The 18,328-nt window shown below is 44.2% G+C and overlaps 1 protein-coding gene across 4 annotated transcripts in view; it reads right to left on the bottom strand.

Annotated features, from left to right (window-relative positions):
* Positions 1 to 18,328, bottom strand: part of FUT8 (fucosyltransferase 8) — a 172,686-nt gene that overhangs the window by 90,039 nt on the left and 64,319 nt on the right. For all 4 annotated transcript variants that reach the window (XM_040411702.1, XM_040411701.1, XM_040411703.1 and 1 more), the window contains one exon: positions 2,042 to 2,136. The gene's annotated coding sequence lies outside the window, so the exon portion shown is untranslated. The remainder of the gene's footprint in view (positions 1 to 2,041; positions 2,137 to 18,328) is intronic.

Below are 18,328 nucleotides of genomic sequence, written 5' to 3' on the forward strand. Positions count from 1 at the left end.
AGGTCCACACAATGTCCACAAAGCCTCTTTTTGCTGGATCTCATAATAGGAGGCATGTTTTTCTGTATGAGCTCTAAAGGCCCATTTACATGGGCGGACTGAGTAGGCAGTAAGGTTGTCATGGCTTACAAATACAACTCTTACAACACAAAGTATGTATTCGCACAGATTAATCAAAACTAAAATCGTAAAATTACTGTTACTTTATTTCATCATCGTATCAAAAAACATAAAAAAAATAATAAATAAAAAGTCCACAAAACATTGGTAAAATACATGATTGAGGGACCACTGGAAAAGGCTGGCAGCAGTTACATCCACATGGACGAAGCCTGGAGGCAAAACGCGTTGGCCGAGTGAAGGACACTGGTATAGTAGATACACTTACACATGGTCTTCATGCTTTAGTCCTGTTGTTGGACAATCGTTAGGACTCCTTTACATTTGGGCCTACTTTGTTGGTAGTGGGTAGATGGTACTATGTTACCATATGGTGTTTGCCTCTTTTCCAATGTGGATGTAACTGCTGCTAACCTTTTCCAGTGGTGCCTCACTCATGTATTTTACTAATGTTTTGTAGACTCTTTTATATGTCTTTTTAATACAATCATGAAATAAAGTAATTGTTATTTTACGATTAGTTTGGATTTTGATTGATTGATGGGTATACATACTTTTGTTGTAGGAGTCGTGTTTGATGTAGGTCGCCCTTATAGGTTGGCTAATATAGGTATTATGGCTTGCAAACAGTAGAGAATACTTTAAGTTACTTGTGTCTTAAAATGCTCAGCAGGATGTGGTAAAAATATATAATGCATGCATAAAAAAAATGCATACGTTTTTACCATCATTGTTGCAACGTGTAAACACAGCCGGAATCATGTAGGTGCAGGAGCGGGGAGGTCTATTACACTGCCTTCCTGATCACTGTATACAGATTACTGCTGCAGTGCCGGGGACCATGATAACCGGGGAGCTGAAGAAGCCCACAGTGTGGTCAGGAGGCTTTCTGTTCCCCTATATCTGGAGCTAATATGTCATGGTAGAGGGGCGATCAGAAATTAAAATAATCATCATCTTAAAATGTCCCCAAAGGTCTCTTATGATGTTATGGTAATCACAATGGCTGTAAAAATAAGGCTACTTTCACACTTGCGTTAGAGGATTCCGTCGCCGGAACTACCTGCCGGATCCGTCCATCTGTGTGATAACGGACTGCATTTGTAGACTGATCTGGAGGCGCCTCACAAATGCATTGCAAGAAAGGATCAATCTCTCCGTTTGTCATACGGACAAACGGATCAGTTTCTATTTTTTTTCTTCACATTTTTAAAGTTTTGCGCATGCGCAGACCGGAATAGCAGATCCGTCAACGTGGTAATTTTTTTATGCTGGATCGGGCACTAATACATTTCAATAGAAATTAATGCCGGCATTCCGGCATGTGTTCCGGTAATTTTGGACGGAGAAAAATCCGTAGCATTGCTCTCCATTCAGAATGCATTAGGATAAAACTGATCAGTTTTTTTCTGGTATTGAGCCCCTAGGACGGAACTCAGCGCCGGAAAAGAATAACGCTAGTGTGACAGTACCCTAAATAAATAAACGAATCAAATAAATAAATAAATAAATAAATGAATCAAATAAATAAACGAATCAAATAAATAAATAAATAAATAAATGAATCAAATAAATAAACGAATCAAATAAATAAATAGAAAAAGGGAAATAAAAACAAACACAAAGAATGGCAGACCCTTATTGAAAGGGGGACACACATATGTTTTTTCTATTTACAATTTCCCATTATTTCACAAAAGAAAATACTAATATAAAAATGGCATAACGTGACCATGTGTTGTGACAATTTTTTAAAAAAAAAATGAGCAAGTACTAAAGAAACTGAATACTATACCTGGTTCTTAACAGGAGAAAATGGCCGGTCTTAAGCTAGTCGAGCAATGGTCCAGCATATAAACTGAAGCAGTACACACAGGCATACCCGAGAGCAGGTTCAATTCTAGGCTGACTCGTTACTTACTTGGTTGGAGCATAGTCCGATACCTCTTCACACCCGCACAGAGAGAGATCAGAAGACCACGTAGCGTCTGGCAGATGTATCCTGTCTTCTTGTGTCTGTAAAAGAAGGCAAATAGAGGACTATGATTAGATGACTTAATTATCGTGATGAGATATCAGGTCCCTGTGCAGCCACTGAACACTAGCAAAAAGCAACACAAAACTACAGCACTGCTACTAAAGAGCCTTTAAAAAAATTATATACATATATATATGATATTTTAGTGACTATAATCATGAGCTCTGTCCGGCCCTTATACAAAGCCAAAAAATTAAAGTGTCAAATATTCAACATCTAGTTAATCTCAACTATGGCACCAGGTGCAGGAAGATTAGGATCCGTCCCATCATGGCTTAACCATGGGCACATTTTCTCTCCAACTGTAGATGCATAAACAATCGCTTTCTAAAACGCAATTCCCCCGGCGTTCCTTGGAGCGAGAGCGCGGTGTTGTTTTTCCCCTTGTCCCGTCCACATGGGAGTAGTGATGAAGTAAACAGGTTGAGGCTCAGGAGAAGACATGGCTGCCTATGTGTGCATTCAAAAGCTCAAAACCCATAACAACTTCTATGCAAAAGAAAGATATAAATCGTGAAATAGGAACATAATGAGCATTCATGCATAGGACGCGGTGTGAAGTATCCTTCATGTATGAATGTGTGATATGGCGTGTGGCATCTAAATCATCATCATCTCAAGACTCTTGCTGCCCGATTTCTCCTCCTCATGTCTCCTCTGCCAACCCTTTCCCTGGCTCCCCCATTACCCAGCAACTCCGAGATACAATAACACACAAGGCCCTCCACAATCTGTCCCCTTCTTACTGTCCGTGGAAAATGTGGACCGCACATGTCCGTGAAAAAACGGAAATCTAGACAAGGCCTGGCTGTTCTGTCTACTATAGAGACCCGGAGAGGCCTGATCGTGGCGTCTGTCCCACCCTGAATAATCTAAAATGTCTACCTGCACACGAGACGAGATCTGCCGCAAAATGACATCAAATCCACAAGTAACATGTCTGGATTTGGTGCAGAAAGGCGCATAAATTGGCGAGGAATTTGCGCAAGACTACCCGTAGCCTAAAAGATGCGAGACACCCACTAGTGATTGGAAAGATTTTGATGTGGTCTTTAGGCCTCCCATTGATTTTAACAGGGATTTCCACGTGGAATGTTGCTTTTTTTCCCCCCCAAAAGACGCCTTATCAATCAGCACGCAAATTTCCCATCAAAAACAATAAGGAGCGGATGGAGAGCAGATTCCAGGTGGACCCTGGGGTAGAACGTATGTTTGAACACAGCAGACAGAAAGAAAATCCACCATGTCTGAACTCATCCTTCATCTAGAACATCAAAACATTTCACGAAATGGGAGTCATCCATTTTAGGGATCGTTCTAGTATTTTCTGAAAGGGTTGGTCTGGCTTAGCAAAATCATCTTTTCGAAAGCCCTTTTTTTTAGAGGATTGCCTCCCATTCAGGAGCACCCACAACTGGCCAGAATGGAAAACAGTGCCTCTTAACTTGGAGGACCCATTACATCCAGTCAGCCCATTGTTTGCAGTGGAAGGCCTGTAATGCTCCATTTCTCCAGCGGTGGTGCTGCAGACTGACTGAAAACCTACTGCTGATCGCTGAAGGTACAGAGGACCCTCCAAACAAATATGGACAACCCCTTTAAGTTAGCAGCGCCTTGTATTCCGACTTGGGCTACACTGCATGAATTTATGAATTAATAATATATTAGCATAGGACATTAAAAATAATCAAGCCGAAATATCAATTCTAAAACCCAGCAAATTCAAATGAGCAGAGGGCGTCGTGAAATTTACTTACAGACAAATACTGCTAAGTGCCCCTGGGAGCCGGGGCAAAGTAATCGAAAGTCATCTGATTAATTGCTGTAAATGTGCCACAAATTCTGAGAAGCTATAAACCTTAATATAACAAAATACATAAGCTCATAAAATATACATGAAGCTGGAGAAGAAAAAGAATAACGCCATTATATTAATTAATGCAGGAGCCGGTTTTACTAATTCATCCTATGATGGCAGATAGTGCCGGACCACAAAGCCTGCCTCCGCTGAGCGCCCTAATGGAACGGCGAATTAAGATCACTGCATCCGAAAATGAATCACCTCATTACTGCTTATTAGGGAGAAGACCGCGCTCCCGTTAACTGCATTAAAATAACCAATTAAATATATCGCCGAAGCGTTACAGAAAGGGGAGCTCCACCTTTAACATGCCTTGAAGAAAGTTTTGCCATTTTGCTTAAAGGGGCATTGTCTCTCAGTGGTCTAACTGGCCCCTAAAATGTATATCGTTTCATCTGTCTCTGCTGTATTAAAAAAAATGAAAGAACTTAAAGGGGATGTCCAACTAATAATATTCTACCGTTTTCAAACCAGCACTTTTGTATAGCCACTGAGTTATCCAATGAAGCATATCTATGTAGCGCCACCTGCTGTTTGCTCTTTTTCTAATATATCTCTGTCCTGCTCACCGAGATGGAAACACATGCTCAGTTCCATCCTTCCACTGCCACCAGCTGCAGCAGACAGGACATGTCCCCTGAGAAAGGACACTCTCCCTACGATGGCAGCTTGATAGACATCTAGCAGAGCAATGAATGGAAAGATCTCTGGATCCAGGTGAGGTACAGGGCCGGTTCTAGCTTTGTTAGAAAGAGATTTCCATGTCCTAATGTCACGGAAGGTGTACAGAAAACTAGAAGACACAAAATGAAGATCCGACTGACTGGATCCAAAACTAAGGAACCAAAGAGATAGCCCTGCAACAGACCTGGCTCTCTCCCTAACTGCTCAGCCTATGCAAAAATCTCAATGGTAGATGATCGCATATCCTCGTACCTCGACTGTATAACACCTGAACACCCTATAATAGTGAGGGGACACGACCACCGGCTCCCTACACTTGATACGGAGGGAGTCAGGGTCACCTGGGATCCAGCAAACAGGGAAATACAAATGAATGAACAAAACTTATCTGTAGAAGACTCAGTAGTAGCATCCAGCATGCATACACTCCAGGAAGTTGTATAAACCGCAAAGTAATGCAGTATGGGAAGGGATTTAAAGGGATGCAATCAGTGCAACTACATGACAGCTGAGAAAGGCTAACGAGATGAGAAAATGAAAGCAAAACAAAAGGAACCTCAAGGAGGAGGTTCTGAAGGACGTCTGTCAGCGCTTCTCAGATGTCTGGTGGTGACACCTATAGGATGTCCGATTTTCATTTTTTACAGTAAATCAGTGGATAACCCCTTTAAGGGAAAAGGGAACAAAATGGGAAATGGTTTGCAAAGGTTTATCAGTGGGTGAGTTAAGAATAGGCATTTGTAACAGTGTGGGACCTGTGGAAGGGGAAAATGTGGGATGTACACAGCCAGTATCAGTGTTTTACAGTCAATTTACACGGCCATGAGAAAAATCCAAGAAAATCCAGTCGGCACTCGATCGAACTACAGGTTGCAGCGGGAAGGAGCAAACTCCACGTGGAATATATGAAGAGATCCCGGCAACCGAATCTTGCTTCAATCGTGTTCTTTTATTATATCTCCATGTTATACACATTTCAAACAACACGCGTTCCGGCTATTAGCCTTTCTCAATCATCAACTCATACGTGTGAATAACTTACTTTGTAAAGAGTAGGACAGATCAGACGCAAGTGACGCAACACGCCCAGCAGTGGGCGGCAATTAACCTAACACAAATCAGTAACGAGGTTTAATTATCAAACCATAGTAAACAAACCAGCAATTAGATTACGGTCTCTTACGTAGGAATCACAGAGACGGGTATCAGACGTGGTGACGAAGTCTATAAAAGAACTGTCTCCCTTTTTCCTCCCAGATCAACTTGCACTCAAAGGAGGATGTCGAAACTCCTCCACTCCAGGATAGGCTTTAGTCAATAGAGGTCAATGTCGTCTCACTGTTTGGTCAAAGCCGGCATTATAAGGGTGATATTTATGCATAAACATTATCCTCTGAGGTTTTTTAGGGGTTTTATCTCATCATTGGTCATGTCGGTTTGTACATCAAGTTTGGCCCTATCCAAAATGGATTTGGGATAACCCCTCTCCATAAATCTCACAGTCATTTCTGTGCAACAGGATCTGATACCACACGTGTCACCCTTTGAAACTGGGATTCGGGTATCGCTCACTTAAGTGAGGCAGGGTGGGCACCAGTATAATGGTGGACACTGTTCCTGTAGGTTTCTTTTCTGAATAAATCAGTAGATAAAAAAACAGAATCATCTTTTTATTACAGTAGTGTCCAAAAAATTCACCTTGTGTTGGTCAGAGGTCATTGTGAATTTTAGACCATCACACACCCCATTCAGGAAGGTGAAGAAGGACTGGAGGGTCCCATGTGGTCTATGCCCACACGCAAAATATATCATCAATACATCTTTTCCCTATTAGGATATTCCGAAACTGCTCAGTATTGTAAACATGCGACTCTTCTATGGAGGACATAAATGCGTTAGCGTAGGGCAGGGCCACATGAGGATAGGCAAGCACAAGTTTTATAGACTTCGTCACCACGTCGATCCTCTCTGTGAAATATGATATCCGTCTCCCTTGATTCCTACAGAAGAGATCGGAATCTAATTGCTGGTTTGGTTTGATAATGAAACCTCGTTACTGATTTGTGTTTGGTTAATTGCCGGCGTTACTCGTGTCTGATCTCTCCTGCTCTTTATAAAAGTAAGTATGAGTTGATGACTGAGAAAGGCTAATAGCCGGAACGCGTGTTATTTGAAATATGTATAACATGGCGATCTAATAAAAGAACACGATTGACGCAAGATTCGGCTGCCGGGATTTCTTCATGCAGGCCATCAGAATGTGCAAGCATGGTTGGATTGCAGGATGGTCGTAGCCATGGAAACGAGCAGTGTATAATGTGATGGAAAAATGAATCCAGCCAGCAAAGGAAGCAATATGGAGAATCACAATACATTAGTAAGTGCCTGGTATTAATGTTCTCTACATGATAAATGCCATTTATGAAGTGAGAGACCCCTTTAGATCCCAGTGTTGGGAAAAATGACAGTAACAAGGTAAGTACCTGCTAAACAAATTACTCATAGCAGAGCTTATTAAACCCACTTCTAATTAGAGGTCTGATGAAGGTTGTAAGTGTGGGCATGTCCGGATGGTTGTGTATTATCAACATAAAAAAGCAATTATAAAAAGGCAAGAAAGCAAAGCAAACACCCACTTATAAACCCGTCCACCTGCCAATCTTCACACAAGGTGCGGACTTACCTACTCCTTTGGGGCTTTAGGAATGGGAACGGGTCGTCCCACAAATCTATATTCATTTAGGGCTCATTTAGACGACCGTATGCTATCCGCAAAAATGCGGATCTATTTTTTTGCAGATTAGATGCTGACCCATTCACTTCTATGGGGCCCTTTTCTATTCCACGGTTCCGCAAAACATATGAAACATGTCCTATACTTGTCCGTGAAAATCCGGACATGGCCTCATTGAAGTCTATGGGTCTGCAAAAATACTGAATGCTATCCTTTTTTTGCGGATCCGCAAAAAAACTGATAACATTCAGTATTTTTGCAGACAGCATACGGCCGTCTGAATGAGCCCTTACTCAGAACCAATTTTCAACTGCAATAATTTATTAAATAGGCTCCTGTGTCCAGATATTGCTGTTACACACTGGTGTTCCTTAGGTTCCCTCTGAGAATGCCCACCCACAGTGTCCAGTGTGGATGGTCCCATATGATGAGTATGCAAGATGCTTAAAGGGGTTGTCCAAGTAAGAAGAACTACTGATAAATGGCAAGGAAATGGTCAAAATGATAAACCGCCGTTGCACCAGTCCCGTCCAGTGCTCTGTGACCTGTGCCAAGGTCATTGTGCAGGGAGGGGCAGGAGGTGAGCTGTGTCTATTACTTACTGTGTTATCTATATATAAAAGTGTTACCTTACATAATTGCATGGAAAAGGAAGAAAAACTAAAAATGTTTATAGTCTGCAAGTCAATTTCAGATAACATGTTCCCTTTAAGCTTTTCCCAAAATATGAGTTCTGGCAATTCCTGTTGTTTGCAAATGTTCCTATTAACATAATCTGTTCAAGCGCCCCCATCATCTCTCGACGCTCTCGGGAAGGATCTCTCACCAGGGTAAGCGTTTTCCATAGACGCGCTTTACTAAACAAGCCGCGTGTCTGTCAAAAGGCAACCAATTTTCTCCAAATTTAAAATTGTACAAAAAGCCTTGCAAGGCCCTGGGCCAGATTTAAGGCTTCCAACCTCATTATTCCTGCAAGTACTACAATCATTCATAGCTGGCGGTACAAATAAAATGATAGCCGTCACTGGGCATTAATAATGTATGAAAGGCCGGTGATTGCACCGATAAGGCGATGTAAATAATCCGCTCCAGCTTTCTAGATGCGATTTCACCTTAATAGGCCCGGCTGCTTGCAGTTCGATCTCTCTGGGGGTCTGTATTTCACGCAGAAAGGAAAATATCTGGTGCGCGCAGAGGTTTTTGAAGTGTTCAGGTGCTTTTATTTTTTTGGGAACGTTCCGATAAGACGCACAAAGCAGAAGGATCACAGCCTCATTCAAATACTCCAGCCTGACAAATACGCCAGAACGCTATGTACTTATTGTGAGAGCCGGAGCAGAACAACCGCATCGCCTCTGATTTTACAACATACCTCAAGTCTAACGGGAAAAAAACAGAAGCATCCTATGGCGGTACATGACAAGGAAAGAGGCAACTGCAGAGATGAGAGTTTACTAATACGTTCTCATCACTAGACACTTGGAGACGTGTGAAACATGGGGCAGCAACCTTATTTATGTTCTAGAGAAAGCTTGTGAGTCCTGCTGATTGCGTGGGAAGGGCAAGAAGGACTCGCAGGCTTTCTCTAGATCAGGAAAATACTGAAGTCAGTAATGGAGAACTATATATCCCCCAGTTTAGCATCTCGCCCAGTAATGCGTTTTGCACTCGCGTGAGAAAAATCGGCATGTTTGGTACCCAAACCCGGCTTGAGATCGGTGTTCTGTAGATTGTATTATTTTCCCTTATAAAATGGTTATAAGGGAAAATAATTGCATTCTGAATACAGAATGCATAGTACAATAGCACTGGAGGGGTTAAAAAAAATAAAAAAAATTTAACTCCCCTTAATCCACTTGATCGCGCAGCCCGGCTTCTCTTTTGTCTTCTTCTTTGCTGTGTGCAGGAACAGGACCTGTGGTGATGTCACTCCGGTCATCACATAATCCATCACCTTGGTAAAAGATCATGTGACGGACCATGTGATGACCGGAGTGACGTCACCACAGGTCATGTTCCTTTACACAGCAAAGAAGAAGACAGAAGAGAAGCCGGCAGCGTGATCAAGTGGATTACGGCGAGTTACATTTTTTATTTTTAACCCCTCCAGCGCTATTGTACTATGCATTCTGTATTCAGAATGCTATTATTTTCCCTTATAACCATGTTATAAGGGAAAATAATACAATCTACAGAACACCGATCCCAAGCCGGGTTTGGGTACCAAACATGCCGATTTTTCTCACGCGAATGCAAAACGCATTACAATGTTTTGCACTCGCGCAGAAAAATCATCGCACATTTTCCCGCCACGCCCGTGTGAAAGAGGCCCAAGGGTAAAATGGAGCATGGTGGTGTTCACTGTGACAAATACCCTTTGGAGATGTCACCTCATTAAGAAAAGATGCTCCCGAATTCTCAGTTCATAAGAAACGCAGGTACTTCCCATACCCCTAGGTCCTCTTTATCTCCGTGCCGCACACCCAAATCATTGGTTTTCGGCGCCATATACAGTGCAGGGCCCAAATCTGATCAAAACTGCGCCCTTTAAGCAAACAAAAAGCTGCCAGCAATGCATCGTTGGTATAAATGCTTCCTTCAGGTTTCAATGTGAATGAGGGGGGCTGTCTTCTCCGGGCGGCCGTACTAACGGCGATGGAGACAGCCCGCTCTGTTTATTAGGACCTCGGCTTCATTAATTAAATAAAAACACATTGACGGAGAGATTAAAGAGTCGCTCAGGTTTAATAAGAAGCTGAAGCTGCAGTATTACAAATTCCCAGCGCACAAACTCCGCTTTTCAGCAAACATAAGCAACAAATCAAAGACGGCACGCTTTTAACCCCCTTAGCGCTGAAGACTCTCGGCACAAGAATACAAATTTCCAAATTAATCTCTAAATGCCGAAGGTCTGAGATATGTGACCTGCCACCAATACCCAAAAGCTGTACTCGAGAAGTTGTGACATATTAAAGCCTAGCAGCCCCCTTAACAGGGATCTTCCCCCAATTACTCCAAAATCTTATCTGGGCGGCCAAAAAAATAGGAGCCCAATTCTGGGACTGAAAAATCGCCTTCCCCTCAGGACACTGCAAATAGTGACGCTTCACTCAGGGCTGGCGTGTTCTAACCCAGTGTCGGACTGGGGTACTTAGGGCCCACCAGTGTGACGGATTCTGGGGGCCCACCTTAAAGATGAAGTATGATGGCAGACATTCACAGCAAAATGCACAAACATACATGTGGCAGAATGTACACATATATGGATATGCACATGCAGCGCACACCAATCACTCATTGGACACACGTGGCACACAAGACACTTATACGTGGCTCACATGCTGCACATACACCACTGATACATAGGACATCTATAGCACACACCAATCACACATAGGAAACACGCAATGCCCACACCAAGACATTTATGCCTAACCCTATTAAGTATAGCACACTTTAAGGGGTTAAAGGGCTTGTCTCACTTCAGTAAATGGCATTTATCATGTAAAGAAAGTGATAACAAGGCACTTACTAATGTATTGTGATGGTCCATATTGCCTCCTTTCCATCACATTATACACAGCACGTAGCCGTGGTTATTACCGCCGTGTAATCCAGCGGCGGTGGCCGTGCTTACACACTATAGGGAAAGGCTGGAAGTGCTCATAGGCCAACACCTTTACCTATAGTGTGCAAGCACGGGAATCCGCCGCTGGATTACACGGCGGTAATAACCACGGATCTGTGCTGTGTATAATGTGATGGAAAGGAGGCAATATGGACAATCACAATACATTAGTAAGTGCCTTGTTATCACTTTCTCTGCATGATAAATGCCATTTACTGAGGTGAGACAAGCCCTTTAAGCATAAATGTCTGGCATTAAATTTACCAAATCTTAACCTCCCCAAATTGCACATAATCTACAGTATATTTAAAAGGGCTGTCCTACCATAATGACCTATTGCCTATCTACAGGATAGGTGACAAATATCAGATTGCTGGGGTCTGACTGCTGGAACACCCACTGATCATGAAAAAAGGGCTCCTGAGACATTCAATTACATTACCGCCAATCTATGTACACAAAAGTCTTAAAGAGGACCTTTCACCTGTATAAACTATGGTAACTGAGTATGCTGACATGTAGAGCGGCGCCCGGGGGTCTCACTGCACTTACTATTATCCCCGGGCGCCGCTCCGTTCTCCCGTTATAGGCTCCGGTACCTTTGCTTCTTAAGTTATAGTAGGCGGGTCTTCCCTTGTCCTGTGGGCGTCTCCTTCTCCTAGGCTGCAGCGCTGGCCAATCGCAGCACACAGCTCATAGCCTGGGAGAAAAAAAACTCCCAGGCTGTGAGCTGTGCGCTGCGATTGGCCAGCGCAGCAGCCTAGGAGAAGGAGACGCCCACAGGACAAGGGAAGACACCGCCTACTATAACTTACAGAGCAAAGGTACCGGAGCCTATAACGGGAGAACGGAGCGGCGCCCGGGGATAATAGTAAGTGCAGTGAGATCCCCGGGCGCCGCTCTACATGTCAGCATACTCAGTTACCATAGTTTATACAGGTGAAAGGTCCTCTTTAAGACCACGTTCCCTTGATCATGGGGGTCCCAGCAGTCAGACCCCCAACAATCAGACACTTATCACCTGCCGTGTCATAGCTGTTGGACCTTTTCACATTCCCTGTCCTTAAAGGTTTTTTTTGGGGTGTAAAAAATTAAAATAAAAAAATAAAATAAAATTTTTAAATCTGGCCCAAAATATGTGTCAAACTAAAATGGAAATGATCGCCTGTTAAAGGGCCTGAGTCCACCTTTCTAGTTACCCTCTATCCACAGGATCGGGGATAACCAAGTGATCCGTGGGGGTCTGAACGTTGGAGCCCCCACTGATCCCCCTTCTTGACTGAGTGGCAGGTCGAGCATATGTCCTGCCTCTCCATTCATTCTCTATGGGGTCGCTGGAGATGGCAGAGTACAGCGCTGGCTATTTCCAGTAGTCCCAAACAGATTAAATGGGGAAGCAGGGCATATGTGTAGCCTGCCACACCATCACAAAGGGGGAACAGGACCCGTTCCTGGGATCAGAGGGGTCGCAGAAACTGACCCCACTAATCATATAGTTATGCTCTATGGTGTGGAGAGGATAACTTGAAAACCTGGACAACCCCTTTAAATCCTCCACCGCTCCACCACCAGTATCTCTTTACATGGCAGCAGTGATGCCTGTAAATACGGAATATCATCACTGCCGCCATGTAAACCATACGTGTCAATACTGGAGAATGTGACGCACTGGGCAGAATTTTTGGGCATAAGTCCAGCCCCCTTTCCAGGTCACAACCTTTAACAAAGCCCAAGCAAAGGCGCTTGAGGAGCAACATGAGCAAAGGGCACAAACGGAGGGTCATAACTGAAGCAGAGGCATTAGGGTCACCTGAGGTAGGGTAATAGTTGGGATCCTGGAGCAGATGTAACTGGAGAAGAGGCAATGTTAGCGGTGCATTTAGAGTGGGAGCATCTGGAGCTGGGGCACTAATGGGGGTGCACCTAAAGCAGAGGCATTGGGGGGACCTAGGGCAGAATCCCCCCAATGCCACTCTGAACTCTGCAGACAGCAGCACACATACGCAGATCTGAGTCTACTATAAACAAATCCCCTATTTCCCCCTTACAGTCTCCTACAGCTTACTACTGTCACACACATGAGAAATCAGCCCAGCACCGCAGAGGAGTCCTTCTCACCTGCAGCCACAGTTTTCTGACAGCAGGGAGGGCATGAGGATGGCCAGACATGTTCTCTCCTCCTTCACTGCCAGCAGCCCAGAAAGTTTAAAAGATACTGCAGGGCCTCGTGTACAATTTACACCAGTAGGAGGCTGCATCACTGTGCGATACTGCCACCTAGGGGCTACAATAATTATCTCTCCTGAGAAACAAGATTAATAATTACTCCTCCATCTCATCTCCGGGCGCAGGAGACTGGGGCCTACCGAAGAATCCCCCGCCTCCCCGGTGGGCCAGTCCGAGCCTGTCCTTACCAGCTCTAGAGTGGTTTTCAAAGATTTTAAATGTCTTATGGAAAATAAATACTGGGGAATGGGAGAATTTATATAAAATCATAGAAAGTAGGCACCCACCCACAAGGACATCGCTGTACATTGTATAATGGCTGTGCATGGTATCGTGCTCAGTCCCACAGAAGTGAATGGGGCTGAGCTGCGATACCAAGCACAGCTGCTATCCAATGTACAGCGCTGTGCTTGGTGAGCAGAGAGAAGGCCGCGGGACTTATGCAGAATTATGAATACAGCTCTGGATGACAAAAAACAGACTCCATGGTTAGTGGAAGATACACGATGCAATGTATTTACAAAGCTATATGTAATACACAAATCCAATTCAATGGATATGCCAACTAAAACACCTCCACTAGGCAGTCACTCTATAAGCCAGTGCCCAGGAGCAGATCTTAAAAACATCCTATGGGTACTGGCTGACATTGGGCAAAGGCATACTACGCAGTAGACTTCACTTTACTAGCATGTGTGCATGACATAGGCACTGAAGCATCCTTAGCGTCATCGGCATAGTACGCATGTACCCAATGCCACTGAAGTCACTGAAGTAAAGTCCCAGACACTTTTCCCAGTAAGTTCAAAATTCCTTGTGGGGACAGTTTTGTATGGAACCCTAATCGGCATCTGCAACAACGGAACGCCGGTGGTTTTATTGGCCCCCAAAAAGGTGACAGGTTCCCTTCAATTCTTTCTGGGAAGCGGAAGAAAATTCACTCTTGGCCCGAAATATCGAACACAGAGAATTTGTAGCCCCCTCCCCGTCATCTAAAGAAGAAACATATGCTGTCCCGTTTGTGGAAGTTAGGACATCCATCCGAGACTAATGCTATTATATTAAGGAACTGCTATTTAAGCGCTTCCCTGCAGTTTCTGAGTCGGTAAACTTTTCTTACAGTCTGCAGTAGTTCGATATTGCGGCTCTACAATAGGCGACATCCTGAAGCTTCAGACGCACATTATAAGGACCACTAAACAGCAAAATTGAATTTTTTAGTAATGAACCATGAAGAAAAAAATACATTGCTTTGACAATCCAGTAGAGCTGGGACCTATAAATGAAAGCGTATTGGAGGCGTCTGAAGTTCATCTCAGGGGATTGTATTACCGGACAGAATTATATGCAACCGTGTTACTGGGCAAGTGGCGGCTGACCACCCATAGTCTCAAATCAGCTGGACGATGGACAGGAGCCCAGGAATGGTCTGCTGGTGCTTAAAGGGGTATTCCAGTTAGAACAAGTTATCCTTACCCACTGGATAGGAGACAACTGTTATATTGGAAAGGGTCTCAGTGGTTGGATTATGAGAACCCCATGGACCCGTATGAATGGCGCAGCAGGTTGAGCATGCACACTGCCGCTCCGTTCATCTCTATGGGACAGCTGACATGTGCATTATACCGGACTGTGCTAGGTGGCTTGAAGACCTCCACTGAAAGGGAAACGGTCGCCAGATTTTGGCTACTAACCCACGAGTAGGTTGTTGTGAAGGAGACTTTTAGCTGTCTGAACTTGTGCAATGAAGCGAGGTGTACTGTCCCCGATTTTATCTCTGTAAAGTACAGTACACGCGTCCAATACCGGTGGAGTCATCTCTGGACGTTGACAAGATCTTTTACTACGTTTTTGACACGCCCCAAACCAGGTGACCGGTTCCTTTAACATGCTATTGGCATGTCAATGATAATTAGGTAATAACTACGACATCCCCTGTCGATGTGCACTACTAGAGATAATGGACTATGTTAAAGAGGTTCTCCAGCTTAAAGGGAACCCGTCATCAACGTTATGCTGACCTCACTAAAGGCAGCATAAAATAATAACAGAAATGCTGATTTCAGCGGTGTGTCGCTCATGAGCTAAAAGTGGTTGCTGAGGACCAGCTTTATAATCATTGCAGCAAAGGCCTTGAAAAGAGTCAAATCTACCTGAGAAGAGTCCTGGTTATTCCCAATCTCCTGCTCTCTCCCCGTCCATCTGCTGATGATTGGCAGTTCTCTCCTAGAGAGAAAGTGAGAAAACTAGGTAGAAGACTGTCAGTCATCAGCAGGTGGGCGGGAGAGCAGGACTTCATGAATAACCAGGACTCTTCTCAAGTGGCCGTGACTCTTTTCAAGGCCTGGGCTGCAATGATTATGAGGCTGGTTCTCGGCAACCACTTACTTTTAGCTCATGAGTGACACACCGCTGAAATCAGCATTTCTGTCACTATTTTATGCTGCCCTCAGTGAGGTCAGCATAACGTTGATGACAGGTTCCCTTTAAGTCTCTCTCCATTAGCTAAGGCAAAAACTGCTGCAAGGGGCGACAGCTAGCCTGGCAGATTTGGTATGACCACATACTACACGGTTACACATTCACTTGTGTGGTCACCTATAAACCTCTGGTTTCAGCCGCTGGACCTAAGCCAATGCACTGGTCTGCAGCCTGGTTGTGCAGTTGAGACAATCCTTTTAGACCAGTTGTCTGCTTTTTCGTATAAATATTTCCTATATGCCTATGAAAAGCAGATTAGAGGTGGACTCTCTTCCGAGACCCTCAGCTACAACCTGTGGGTCCTTCCAGCAGCAAGTGTTAAATTATCCTACAGCGCCACCACAGGGGAAATTACGAATTACATAGTGTCCACTGAAATCTGCAGCTTCTCATACTTTGTATATGCCCTGTGTTTTAGCCTTCTTACGTCTTAGGCATTTACAGATATCCTTTTGATTCATCGGGGCTCGGTGCTTGACAATCCCGCTGGAGGTTGATGCTCTTTTATATGTAAAGCACTAGATCCCTTCGGGCTCCTGCAGTCCGACTTCAAAGCCTGACCCTTAGTACAAACACTTCTATTCCTCAGAATTAGGCCTCCGTCTACTTCTACCTTCGACGTGCCGGACATGCCAAGGTCCTTTGCTCATCAGTGAAGATTATATGATGGCGGTATTATGCACACGCAGCAGATTTTGTGGTCTGATGGCTTGTTAAAAGAAAGGTCATTTGCACGGGGAAAAAAAAATATAGAGATTAAACAAAATCCCCAAAGTGTCAAGTACATCTACAAAAATGACGTTAACTACGTGAATTTAGCGTAACATGAATTATCTAAACCAGGAGACACCTCGCCTATTGGAACATCAAAATGCTGCTGTTAACCCCCATGGTTTACTCTGCAACTCTTCTTTTCAAGAACAGAGAGATTATTCCCATTACAATAAGAAGACTATTAGAGAAAGGATAAATGTGTACTGAGGTAAATGGTCCTTAAAGGGGTTGTCTCACAAAAAGTATTCTACAGTTTTCAAACCAGCACGTGGCTCGGAATACTTTTGTAATTGCATGTAATTAAAAATTTTGCATAGCCACTAAGCTGTCCAATAAAATGGATCTGTGTAGCGCCACCTGCTGCTTGTTCTATTCCTTATTTCTTTGACCTGCTCACTGAGATGGCAGCACATGCTCAGTTTCAGCCTTCAACTGCCTCCTGAGCTGTGATAGGGAGAACATGGACACGCCCCCTGAGCTGTGATAGGAAGAGCATGGATACGCCCCCTTAACTGCAGCAGGAAAGACACTCCCCTTCCGCTGTCAGCTTGGTATAAATCTAGCAGAGCAATGAATGGGGAGATCTCTGGATCCATGTGAGGTACAGGGCTGGTCCTAGCTTTGATAGAAAGAGACTGTCATGTACTGTATGATGTCTAACTTTCATTTTTTACATTAATCATGGGATACAACGAAACCTGGAAATCCTACAGTGTAGGTACAGTGCAAGTTTAAAGCGCCTGCTATCTAGCATGAGCAGGTTGGGTGCTCAACGGTCTCTGACCCTAAGGGGAAGATAGAAGTGGTTTACAACCAACTGCAGTCTACACAGCGGGTGAAAAGAGACTGCAGAGACGCAGCTCCCTCTACTGGACCTGTCAATCAAGTGCATTTCCGGCGCCAATCAGATATTGGTAGCCACATAATGGTACTTTTTCCCATTTAACTGTCTAAATGTTGCGTCCCCAATCACAGGTGATCGGGGGTGAGAGAAGCCAGCTTCATTTTTAAAAGGGGTCTGTCTTCACTCAGGCCGCGTAATGATGAGCTGAAAATGGAGGACCAAATCCAGCTATCACAGACTGTAAAATGATCATGAAATCTGGCCATACATCAGTCACGTAGTAGAGGTAAGTGTGCAGACTCTGGCCATACATCAGTCACGTAGTAGAGGTAAGTGTGCAGACTCTGGCCATACATCAGTCACGTAGTAGAGGTAAGTGTGCAGACTCTGGCCATACATCAGTCGCGTAGCAGAGGTAAGTGTGCAGACTCTGGCCATACATCAGTCACGTAGTAGAGGTAAGTGTGCAGACTCTGGCCATACATCAGTCACGTAGTAGAGGTAAGTGTGCAGACTCTGGCCATACATCAGTCACGTAGTAGAGGTAAGTGTGCAGACTCTGGCCATACATCAGTCACGTAGTAGAGGTAAGTGTGCAGACTCTGGCCATACATCAGTCACGTAGTAGAGGTAAGTGTGCAGACTCTGGCCATACATCAGTCACGTAGTAGAGGTAAGTGTGCAGACTCTGGCCATACATCAGTCACGTAGTAGAGGTAAGTGTGCAGACTCTGGCCATACATCAGTCACGTAGTAGAGGTAAGTGTGCAGACTCTGGCCATACATCAGTCACGTAGTAGAGGTAAGTGTGCAGACTCTGGCCATACATCAGTCACGTAGTAGAGGTAAGTGTGCAGACTCTGGCCATACATCAGTCACGTAGTAGAGGTAAGTGTGCAGACTCTGGCCATACATCAGTCACGTAGTAGAGGTAAGTG

Source organism: Bufo bufo, chromosome 11 (assembly GCF_905171765.1).
Source record: "Bufo bufo chromosome 11, aBufBuf1.1, whole genome shotgun sequence".
NCBI lineage: Eukaryota > Metazoa > Chordata > Amphibia > Anura > Bufonidae > Bufo > Bufo bufo.